This window comes from Hippopotamus amphibius, chromosome 10 (assembly GCF_030028045.1).
Source record: "Hippopotamus amphibius kiboko isolate mHipAmp2 chromosome 10, mHipAmp2.hap2, whole genome shotgun sequence".
Lineage (NCBI taxonomy): Eukaryota > Metazoa > Chordata > Mammalia > Artiodactyla > Hippopotamidae > Hippopotamus > Hippopotamus amphibius.
Genome location: NC_080195.1, coordinates 58294615 through 58307310, shown reverse-complemented (window position 1 = coordinate 58307310; position 12696 = coordinate 58294615). Strand labels below are relative to the sequence as shown.

At 42.1% G+C, this 12696-nt stretch overlaps 1 long non-coding RNA gene across 1 annotated transcript in view; it reads left to right on the top strand.

The window, feature by feature from the left end:
- Positions 1-9195, top strand: part of LOC130830585 (uncharacterized) — a 40226-nt gene extending 31031 nt beyond the window's left edge. The window contains exons 2-4 of the long non-coding RNA XR_009047805.1: positions 6612-6698; positions 7655-7718; positions 8324-9195. This is a non-coding gene — a long non-coding RNA (uncharacterized LOC130830585). The remainder of the gene's footprint in view (positions 1-6611; positions 6699-7654; positions 7719-8323) is intronic.
- The last annotated feature ends 3501 nt before the right edge of the window (positions 9196-12696 follow it).

Below are 12696 nucleotides of genomic sequence, written 5' to 3'. Positions count from 1 at the left end.
TTTTTTAAGAAGTAGCTCCCTTCTAAGGTAGCCACGCAGACCTCTGTCCACTCATTTAGAGCTTGGCACATTACAGTATTAGAGTATTATTTGATGAATGATTTGATGTTATTACTACCTTGTTTTTCCTTAGGGAAACTTTAAAGTCTTGCAACTTATCATCTTAATATCAACCAGGTAAATCTAATTTATGCTCAAGTAATAATGAAAAAGGGCTAAAATTCAGGCTGTCATGCTTAAATGTGGTGAGCATTTGAACTGAGGTTGTTTAGAAACCCAGCCTTTATTATCTTAAAAGACCCCAACAGTCAGCCATTAGCCTGGCTGGGCCCCTGCCCACCTGAATATTAGTGCTGGAGTGACCAAAAACCAAGGAGAGAGGGGGAGAGCCAAAGACAGTACCAGTGGGACAGTGTTTAAATACCCAGGCTGCAACCCTATGAAACAAGGAAGATGATCACTGTCCAGACAGGCTGGTAGTGACTAACGTGGAGGTATTTAGGAAGGCGGTGGGTCTAGGGAGTCCTGTAAGTCCAAGGGGACAAAACAAAAATGGAAACGTGAATAAATACTGGGAATTATTTTGATCTTTCTATTTCATCTACACAGAGAGTAACAATCATTATTTGTTTCATTAATTAGGTCAACCTGGTAAAAGTTTGTGCTGTTTAGTAGACCAAATTCACTGGGTCGTAAATCAAGTGCTATTTCTTGTCCTGCATCCCCACAAACTCTCTGAGCTGGGCAAACCCTTTTTAATTGGAGGTCCTTGGAGAGGAAATAGCAGAATGCACTAGTGTGTTTGTTCATGCACACGTGCATGTGCATATATCATATGTTCACACACCCTGGATGTCGGGTCAGACATGCTTTAAAGGGATCTTTTTTGCTATCACTCTTCTCTCTCCTTACACGCCAGAAGCAGGTTACCCAGGCTTCTCTCCTAAGATGTCTTATGGCATTTCTTCAACAGCCCAGGGCTTAAATCAAAGTTTGTGGCCACTCACAGTTTTAACCTAGGGGGCTTTTCAGGTAAAGGGCCAGAGAATTGGGGCTGTGGGGAAAAGCCTCTTGTGTAGACTGCCAGGAGGGGAAGGAGACTTTCTAGTTTCTCTGCTTTTCTCCCTTGGTTTTCTAGGTATGATCCTGTTGTGGGGCCTGGGGGCCTGGAGCCAGGAAAGAGGTTAGCAAATATTCCCCCTCAGTGTTTCTCAGGGACTCCTGACAGAGCCCATCAGAGCTGCCTTTTATCACTGCTGCACGCTTTAGTGCATCTGTCATGGCTCTCAGACATCGTGTTCCCTGCTGGATTAATCCTGCCTGCATTCAGACTCAGGATGTGGGCCACAGGAGGGAGGGGACGTGGGGGGGGGGAGGGGAAGCGGGATGGAGAGAGGAGGGAAATAAGGTGAGAGGAGAAAAAAGAAACTTTGAAAGAACCAAGTAAAAAAACCTAGGAAGAAAAAAATTAATTTGCAACATTAAGGGGAAAATATAGTTTGGACAAATTAAAGCTAAGAATCTGAAAAGAGAACAAGGAACCAAAAGTCAGCTGGCGGTGGGGGGGGGAGCCCAAAGTCTCTGAATGTAAGGGATATTCAATATGGGAGCAGAGAGACTCAAGCACCAGGCTAGCTGTGTCACAGGTGGTTTATCTTTTAGAAGATCATAAAGCGGACAGATCGTTCCCTGATTCACTCTCTTACTTGGATCACATTCAGTGAGGGCAGTTAACGTGTGGGCCCCAGGCCAGCACACACCTGGAGAAGTTCTCATGTACTCAGTTCTGCCATAGCTTACTCAAAGCCCTACAGAAGGAGATTTAGCACACCAGAGCCTCAGTTTTACCGTCTGTAAAACTTGCACCCAAATCAAACCTACCAGAAGAGCACTTTGGTGTTCCCTCAAGGAAAGACGTTTTCAAAAGAAAAGCCCTGCTGGCTTGGCATGCGATGAACTCCAGGTATAAAGGTGCCTGTGCATCTTACTGCCAGAAAGACACTCCCGTCCCTTCCAGTGCTATGGATCTGAGAGTCTAGTCTCTTAACTGAGAGACTGGAGACACAGGCATGTGAGATATGTCACTCTGAGTGAGCGTCTTGAGGGCAGAGACTAAATCTAATTCATTTCTATTTCCTCTCTGCACATGAAACCTGATACTTAGTAAGTGCTCAGTTACTTTTGTTCATTGTTTGAGAGGGATCAGAAAAGGCAGAGAATCCATGAATATGAGCTGGGCCTTGTAGCCTTAATGTACAGGCTGCATCTGGCATATAGACGGTACTAAATAAAGGCAGCTTCCCTTAGTAAGTTTGTGGAGAGGAAAGAAGAGTAAGGCAGAGGGACTGAGAAATAAAACGCGTGCCAGGTTCAAGGAACAGACAGATCGGTGTCCCCCAACCTTTTGTGTTTGTAAGAATGGCTAGAGGAGCTAGTTTTGACCTGCAGAGTCCTGAGGTGTCCTCACTCAGAAATTTGGATTCGGTAGCCCTGAGGGCCCTCAAGGATATCTGCATTTTAAGCAAACACTACCAGTTCATCTTCTTACAGGTAGTCTGCAAACTACACTTGGAGAAGCACAGGCCTGTGGATGTGGAAGGAGGGAGCAGTGGGAGTGGCTTGAGTGTGTGGAAGGATGAGGCTGGGGTTGATTGAGAAGAGCTTGGACTCTCTCCAGGAGGGGAGCCCTCCAGGGCTTCTAAGCAGAGGAGTGACAGGCCAGATCCATGATGGAAATCAACTGTTCTTACTAAAGCTCAGGGCATTTTCTCTTTGCTTCTGCTCCATTAGATATCATTGCTTCAAGGGCCCTGAACAAATAACGTTCCATTAAAGCCTCCAGGTTTTGTAGGACCCAGAGTTCCAGTTACCAGTGGAATGTGAAGTTCACAGCCGTGTTCAGGCTTGCAAGGAGAGGATTAATTAGGTAAAAAGGCAGTTGCACACATAAGTGGGTGCCCACACCCCAGTCTGGCCTGGTGGTTTGGTGCGTTCATTCAGGCATACAATACTCTTTTCAGTTCTAAGCGCCACCTCTTGAAACAAGTTAAAAAGCGAGTTCCAAGTGAGATGCCCAAGTGCTGTGTTTTACACAGACTAATGATCAACAGCCTTCTGTTTTTATGGTCCTGGCAACCACACTGGGCTCGCACTGCTAAGGATGCCATAGAAAAGAATCCCACATCTCACATCTGACTGTATAGCTAAGTGCAGAAAATGATGTTTTAGTTTTAAAAACAAAAGTGTTGGCTTTACTGAAATTATTGGTTTCTAAAAATTTATGCCTATGGGTTTTTTTTTAACATTTAAAAAGTGCCATATATTTTACTGTGTTGGGACAGTGAAATTAAAATTAACATTTGCAAAATGTTTTACCCTTGAAAAGTACTTTCACATATAATATCTCTTGATTCTTAAAATAATCTTGTGAGATAGGTTTTATCATTATTCCCATTTTACAGCTGAGAAAATGAAGTGTGAGGCTTAGGGATTTGCTTAAATCCATACAACTGGAAATTGGAAAACCAGAAGCCAATCTCAGGTCTTCTGATCCCAAGATCCATGATTTCACAGTTGTTGCAGGAACCCGGGCGATCAGTGGGAATGCAGGTGTGTCAGTTATCTCCCCTCACACCTCAACACTGCTTAGCTCTGCTTCACAGCTAGCTGCCTCCACATTTTGTTCATTTCAAATATCTTTGACAGGGAGAGAGGTGGGTGGGGTCATGAAAACCATGTCTAAGTCAATGCTCACCTAGATTGGAAACACGATTGCCTGTGAGAATGAAACTATGAAGTTAACTCTAGTAGACAAGAGATATCCCAAATCACCTTATAGGTAGAATGGCTCCCAAACCTGTAAGATGTTGTGACGCCTCTAAGAAATTCTATGGCAAGCAGAAAGGGGAGTTGGTCATCATCCCAGAGACAAAGGTGGCAAGACCCACTTGAGCTCAGCCTATGAGAAGATGTGGCCCAACGACTTTACCCGTGCAGGCCCAGTGGCATGGACAGCTTCACTGTGATAATAGACGCTCCTTAACATTTGGACCCAAAATACTAACCCCCTGTGTCGTTTCCATGCTCACTGAAGCAACTCTGAGATTTGACTTCCCTATCTAAGATATCAGGCTCTCCAGGTGACCCCCAACCTGGCCCCTGGCCAAGCACTCACTTACCCTTTTGAAACATCCAAGCAAGTCCTAGAGGTGCTGTCCATAGCTTCAGAATAGGCCAGCACTAGCCCATGGCTGCTTGAATGGACCTCTGGTTTTTAAATGAGTGACTTAACATGAGAAACCGTGATTTTTCCCTTATGCTTAAAAAAAAAAAACAAAAAACCCCACCTCTGTCGAGCCTTTCTGAACTTACTTCCACTCCTACAGTGCATTTTGTTCACCCTCAGAGAACTTCAAACATGCCTTTCCCCCTTTTCTCTCTTTTCCCCCCTCTTCTTTTTTACCTGCATGGTCCCCACTCATTTTTTCAACTTTTTATTGAAGTAACTTTATAGACAAGTTGCAAAGACAGTACAGTGAGTTCCGTTATATCTTCCACCCAGTTGCTCTATTTTATCATTCTTAACAACCAAGTTCAGTAATCAAAACTAAGAAAATAAGATCATTACAACACTATTAGCTAAACTAGGGACTGCTTTAGATTTCATCATTGTTTCCACTAATGTCCTTTTTCCTCCAGGAGTCAGTCCAGGATCCCACATTGGATTCAGTTGTTATGTATCCTTGGTCTTTTTAATCTGCAACAGTTCCTTAGTCTTTTCTTGACCTTGACACTTTTAAGGAGTATTGGTCAGTTATTTTATAGACTGTCCCTCAATTTTATTTATCTGATGTTTTCCATTTGAGGACAAGAATACCACAGAAGTGATACGTCCTTCTCAGTGTATGATACTGGGGGTACACAATATGAGTATATCTTACCACTAGTGAGGTTAACATTAATCACTTGATGGTATCTCCTGGGTTTCTTCACAGTAAAGGCATTTTTTTTTAATCTTTGGGACTAATAACTATATTAGGGGTGATATGCATATACCTGGTTTCTCTTCAAAATTTTACCTGCTAATTTTAGCATCCATCACTTGATCTTGAACTGAAAAATTATTGCTCTGGTATTCTAATAAAGATTTCCTGTTTCCCTGCTTTTACATTTATTATTTGGAATTCTTCTGTAAGGAAGAGCTGCCCCTTCTACCTCATTTATTCATTCATTCAATTATTTATTTATATCAGTATGGATTCATGGATATTTATTTTATTCTGTGAGTTATAATCCAATACAATGGCTGTTTGTTTTGTTGCTGTCCAGCTTTGGCTGCAGGTTGGCTACTTTGCCCTCTCAACACTACCCATCCTTTTTCAAGTACTTCCTTGCTTCTCTAGCAGCACGAGATGCTCCTGGATCAAGTTGTATTTATCCCACCCCAGCCCTGAAATCAAACACTTTTCTAGGAATCCCTAATTTCTTAGATTGGAGAATGGGATGTAAAAACCAAGACTTAAGTGGTGGGTGTGCTCACTGCTACTGGAATGTCACTGCGCCTAGGCCCTCTTAGCACACAGAGCTAGGAAATCTGTGGATGAATACTAGGAGCATACTAGGTACATATACACATCTATATTTATTTCTATAGGTATCTCTCTCTCTCTGTGTGTGTGTGTATATATATATATATATATATATATATATATATATAAACCAGGAGTTCGTACTGATACCTCTGACTCTCATCCAAAACCATAGATTTCATTCTAGCCTTCCCTCTTTCCTTATTTGTAACTTATTACTCTGACAGTGAAAAGCTTCACTTTCCTTATCTACAGTGTTAAAGTATTTGTTCAACCCTAGTAAATACATAAAGTAGTTTCAGAATTGCTAATTCACATCCCCGTGAAAAATAAATTTACTAACTAGAATACAGTACTTGTGTGCAGTTCTTTTGCCATTAGCTTTACAGTATCCAGCCAAAATACTGACTTCCAAAGTAACTTAATTATTTTCTTCCCTACCCCCTACATTATGGTTCTGTTATTCATTTGTAATATAGTTATGTTCAGATGTTACAGTCTGTTCCATTTAGGGTTCCTCCTTCATCCTGATTCATTTTTTAAAAAATTTATATATAGTAAAATTTTCTTTACAAATTATAGTTCTATGAATTTTGACAACTGCATGTTATGCATTTTTAAGTTGTTTTCTATGTTCATAAAACTGAAATTTTTTTCTGGCTGTATATATTTAGGTTATCATTTATTTTTCAAAGTGTTTTATAACTTCATGAATCGGTCATTCCTAAAGAAGAAAAGTATCAGCATCTCTGTGTTTCACAATAGATGGCCCCAAGTTGAGGAGCCAGGCTGTGTCTGTATGCAGCCACTGCTTCAAATTTGGTCAAATCATTACTTTCCATCACCTAAGGAACCAGGTCTGCTTCATCAGATTGGCTGTGCTGTCAATCTGTACTGGCTTTTAAGACATCAAACAGCTGACGTAGGGAGGATGTGTGGGGCAAGGGTTAAGAGAGAAATATTACAGACTGGCAGCTGCAGTGCTTCCTTTCTCCTTTTTTTTCTTTTCCTTCCATTCTTCAGATAACAGCTACCCACTACCTACCGTATTCCAGAAGCTGTGCAATGATGATTAAGGCCCAGGACCTGGCTTCAGAAGTTTCACATCTGGTGAGGAAAATTGAAAATACACCACAGTGTGAATGGCATCCCCTGTGGTTGAGAAACATGACAGCCTGAGATACTTAATTATTAAAATGGTGCAGTAGGTGCTATGATAAGGCTAAACACCAAGTGATATGGGTCCTTGGGTAACAGGCACCTGTCACATGCTGGGGAGGTGAGGTGGTCAAGGAGGGCCAGAGGAGCTAACAATTGAGCTCACTTTTACAGGACAAGTAGGAGTTTGGTTCAGAAGTCACTAAGTGTTCTCTAAGCAGGGGCCTGCATACACAAAGACCTAGAGAAAGAATGATCTGGAATGTTCTAAGGAAGTTCTATTGATACATGGTGAGGGAGGGAATAGGGTCAGGAGTAGCAAATGGTAGGAGATCATATTGAGGAGATGCTTGGTAGGGACCATGTGAAAGGTTATGTGTGCTTTGCCAAGGAGTTTGATTTCATCCTAAAAGTGGTGAGGTCCATGAACAATCTCAGGAGGAGGGATGGCTGTGGCATGATCAGAACTGTCATTTCTAAATATGTCTCCATCAGGAATGTGGCAGGTGGACAAGTGATGGAGGCAGATGGGAAGCAGGGAGATTAATCGAGAGGCTTTTGCAGTATGAGAAATGATGCAGGTCTGGATTAGGGCAATTGCAGAGACGACTGAATGCAGGTAATGAATTCTGGGGAGACGTCAGGTGTGGCAATGCAGGAGTTCGTGACTATTGAATGAAAGGAGTGAAGACGAAGGAGGGACCAAAGATGATTCCCAAGTTTTTCTGACAGCTAGGTAGATCATGGTGTTACTCACTAAAGCAGTTTGATTTAAGACTAACAGTTATAAAAAAAGAGAAAGAAGATTTTTTTTTGCTAAATAAGTGGGGTTTTGCTAATATTACTCATATTCATTGAGGAGGGATCAAATATAAGAAAGTTTCACTGTTGCATGCCATCCTTCTTAGACCCCACTGTGGAATAAAGGAGATGATTCCAGTGCCAAGGGAAAGTAGAAAGCTACAGTTTCAGGTAGGTCTGAGTTTGGTGTGTTCAGGCAGCTTCGTGGGCACGTGGCCAGTGTGGTCCCACAGAGCCTTGTATTCAGAAGGGCCTCCAGCTTGGTTTTAATCTCTGTGGCCGCCATCTTGAAATTCCATCTTTGAATTTGTGTTTTGTAAATGAAGTTCGATTGGGCAATGAAGCATACACTGGAGGCTTGGAGTCACGTGTGGTCCTGCTTCCCACTGACTCCCTGGGATAAGCTCCCAGCTGTCTCGTCCTTTGAACCCTGGTGCCCTAGCCTCCCTCAGCCTTCCCCTCCCCATACCTGCTTTTCAGTTGCCCTCTGCCCCTGGTGGGGGGCTGAGAATAAGTGTGGGGAAGGTTGGGGTATGGCATGTCCCCCACTGCATCTCAGAGAAGGGCAGGGCAGTGGCTGTCCCCGCCCTAAGCTGACAGGCCCACAGCGCTTTCAACAGACAACTGGACATGGGCCTCTAGCCCATCCCCCAGGGTGTCTTGGTGTAGAAGTTACAACTCCTTGGGGGTCACCTTTCTGCTCTGGGTGTGAAAAAGGGAGATTGACTCCCTGGCTCCTGACTGGGACCCTCCCTGCATTTTTTATCTTGCACCAGACTCTGCAAATGATGTAACCTACCTCTGGGTGTGTTGACCAACGGCAGAAAATGGTGGATGGAATTGTTCCAACTCAGCATGCATCCTCCAGAAACTGGGTCCTTTCTTTTTTTTTTTTTTTTTTTTTTTTCATCAAAGTTGAACTTTATTGTTTCAAAGGACACTGCTAAGAAAATGAAAAGCTAACATATTGAATAGGAGAAGGTACTTGCAAATTTTACCTCTTATGAGGGACATATATCCAGAATATATAAAGAACTCTTAAAACTTAACCATAAAAAGACAAACAATTTAAAAAAGAGACAAAGGATTTGAATAGAATTTTCTCCAAAAAGATATACAAAATTGCCAATAAACATATGAAAAGATGTTCAACATCACTATCATTAAGAAAATGCAAATTAAAAACACAGTGACATGTCATTTCACATTCATTACTAAGGCAAAAATATAAAGACAAACAATAATCAATATTAAAAGGCATGTGGAGAAATTAGAACTCTTGTACATTGCTTGTGGGAATGTAAAATTGTGCACCCACTTTGCATAACAGTTCGGCAAGATGTTAAACAGTTCAAAATATTAAAAACAGCATTACCATATAACCCAGAAATTCCACTTCTGGGTATATCCTCAAGATAAATAAAAATATAGGTTCACATAAAAACTTGTTTATGAATATTCATAGCAGCATTGTTCATAATAACCAAGCACTGGAAACAACCCAGATATTTATCAGTGGATAACTGGATAAACAGATTGTGTATCTGTACGTGGAATAATAGTATTTAAAGGTATTTAAATAATGCTTTATCTTACAATATGGATGAATCTTGGGAACGACATGCAAAGTGAAAGAAGTCCACCCAAGTAGGAGGCTATGAAGACTTTTGTTGCAGAAATGATGTTTTTGAATAAGGCTTATCACTACAAACCTAGTTATAGGCTGATGTATTAAAAAAGAAAAAAAAAGGATAGAAGTACTGGGGAGGGGAGAGAGAGAAAGAAAGAGAGGGAGAAAGAAAGAAAGAGAGAGAGAGAGAGAAAGAAAGAAAGAAAGAGAAAGAAAAAGAGAGAAGAGAGAGAGAAAGAAAGAGAGAGAAAGAGAGAGAAAGAAAGAAAGAAAGAGAAAAGAAAGAAAGAAAGAAAAAGAAAGAAAGAAAGAAAGAAAGAAAAAGAAAGAAAAAGAAAAGGAAGGAAGGAAAAAAGCGGAGGGAGGGAGGGAAGGAGTGAGGGAGGATGGAAGGAAGGAAAGGAAGGGAGGGAGGAAGGGAGGAAAGAAAGAGAGAAGGGGAGAAGAAATTATATTGAGAATAAAACTAATAGTTATTTTTTGCTCACTTGTTTGTTTAAATATCCTATTTTATCTGCTGGAAAGCTGGGTCCTTTCTTGACCTGTCAGAGGGGAAACAGGACATTCAAAGAGGGTACAAAGCAGAGACCTGGTCAGGAATGAATCCTGTTGCCATAAGCTTTTGGGGAAAAAAAACTCAAGCCCTTTCTTTTTGGGACCAGCTGGGCGTGGTCCTAACTCTTACTAATTGTGGCCAGACTTCCTGAGTCTGGGCTGCACACACACAATAACCTACAAATCATTTTTAAAATATACAACTCTTCACAAATTAATGTGCCAGTAAAACTGGCAAAATCTGAATAAAGTCAGTGATTGGTATACCAAAGTCAATTATTAGGATATTGTTAAGATATCTTTAAGATATTGTGCTGGGTTTCCTAGGTGGTGCAGTGGTTAAGAATCTGCCTGCCAATGCAGGGGACACAGGTTCGATCCCTGCTCCAGGAAGATCCCACATGCCGTGGAGCAACTAAGCCCGTGAGCCACAACTATTGAGCCCATGTGCTGCAACTACTGAAGCCCATGTGGCTAGAGCCCGTGCTCTGCAACAAGAGAAGCCACGGCAATGAGGAGCCCGCGCACCACAACGAAGAGTAGCCCCCCACTCACCTCAACTAAAGAAAGCCTGCGCACCGCACAGCAAAAAAGACCCAACACAGCCAATAAAATAAATTAATTAATTAAAAAAAAAGATATTGTACTGTAGTTAGGCTAGATATTGTGCTATAGTTAGGGGGAAATCTCTATTATTTCTTGCGACCCATATGAGTCTATAATTATCTCAAAATAAAAGTAAAAAAAATGCAGCTAAAAGTCATGTGCTATCATTTCAAATGTACTGTTAGCATCTAAATGCAAAATACTAAATAAAGCCATCCAATTTTATCTTTAAGACAAATCAGTCTTTACGTACCTTAGGCAAGAGCCTGGTTTTTGGTTTTATAACTATGATTTCACCTCAGGTACAGTACCAGTTATTGGTATCCTTTCAACATTCCAGACTATATAGATCCATTAAGCTTCAACTGCTGTGACAGAGATACTTGATTTTATTAATTCTTCATTCACGTATTTAGATATTGGGCACTTACTTTGTGCCAGGTATCAGCCTAAGCACTGGGGGTTAGCAGGGATTGCCTTTGTGCTTTAAGATATTCCAGTCAAGAGGAGAATTCAGATGGACCCACAATTAGCGCTGCAGTGCTCATGATAGATGCTCTAATAAAGGTAAGAAGAGGGGTCCATGAAGGACAAGTGGAATTGGGGAGGGAGGGTCAGGCAAGTTCTCCTAGAGGAGGTGATGTTAGGAAAATGGTAAAGAGTAAGTAGGAGGTAGGTGAGTACAAAAGACAAGAAAGAGTTTAAGTCAAAGAAGACAGAAATTGGGCAGGCTGGGAAGCATGAGAAAGTGTGGTGCTTTGTGGAACAGCAAGGAGATGCTGGAACACAAGATACAGGTAGATGGGCCACTGGGGAGCCAGGCTGGAGAGGTGGGCTGGACCAGAGCCGGGAGCACTTGTTCCCTTATATCAAGGGAGCTGGGAGCCGCTCAAAAACTTTAAGGTAACGACATGACTAACCCCATCTTTACCTCTTCTGGATAAATAAGGACAAGGTTTATGCATTTTTTTTTTTTTTTTAAGGAATGAGGGAATCAGTGGGTTTTGTGATTCATTTTCTTAGTCCTTCTTTATCCCAGGCAGAGGCTCATAGGTAAGGTGCTCCTCAAATTGGGCCTACCAAGCCTCAAATGATTCCATTTCCTAGTTGATGAATCCCAACCAATAAAAGGCAAAGAAGATGAAACTAGGTTCTGAATGTGAGTTGGAGAGCACCACCAGCCCAGCATCTCTGCCTTCCTCTCAACTCCCCTTTCTTCCTCATGGCCTCTGCCCTGAGGGTTACTCCTCAAAACCCAAAGTGCGGTGGGGTGGAGTTAAGGTGAGGCACAGCTGGGTTTTCTATTGCTGTGACCAAAAGTCCTAGTAAATCCCCGGTAACTCATGAAGGAGAAGGAAAATAATATATTGGAAGCAAAACAAGCCAGCACACTCCCTGTCTCTAAGCTTGCCATGGCTTTGATTCTGCTCTGCTGAATCCCCAGAACATTGATTCCCCTCTGTGGAAGCATCTTATTGCAAATACCCTTCCAGGATGTGTGAGAAACTCCTTCCCTCTTAAATGGCTGACTGAACAAATTTAACGGAGGCTGTTACCCACTGAGTTTGGTATCAAAGCTCTGAGGTCTAGTTCTCTTTGAGTTTTTGCTTTCATCTGGAGTCTCTCACCCCCTGCCCTCCGCTGCCATCAGCCTCACAATATCAAACAGCTGGAGTCTGGGCAGCTCCAGGATCCAAGTTTCTTAGCCTAACACGTGAGGGGGGAGGGGAGAGAAAGGCTGAAGGGAGTTGACCAGGGTGGGGGTTTCATGTGGCACTAAATGGGGCCTGTGCTTATATCAGAGGATCTTATATCTTGGAAAAATGGAATCTCTTAGAACTCAATGTCAGTAGACAGATTGCATTTGTCTGGGACTTAAGGAGTGTGCAAAATCAAGCATGTAGCCTGGGTCATGGAAATGGCCTTGGATTACTCTATTTTCCATTCTCTGTCCTAGCTTTACCTCTGACTCAAACTTTTACTAATATAACTACCACTTACAGAGTACCCGCCAAGGGTTATATTAAATGTATATGTAAAATAATGATCAAGGCATCGGAACTGAGCAATGAGAACAAGTGCTAGCCATGAACAACTGGCATAGTTGTACCCGATGACCCACTAAGAGTTGTATACTTAGGGTGCCCTTGTCTGTAGGCAGCCTCAAGGGGATCTGGAGAATGATTCCTCAAAGAACACATGGCCAGTAAGAACACCTGAGTTAGTCCCAGCCAGCTCAGCTTGAATGGGGAGTAGATGGCATTGTACTAGGCTGACCTGTAATGCTGCCTCAATTGTGCAATTTAGGCTTTAATTACTTGCTGTCTTGCGTTGTTTACTGATTGTTGCAGAGGTCAA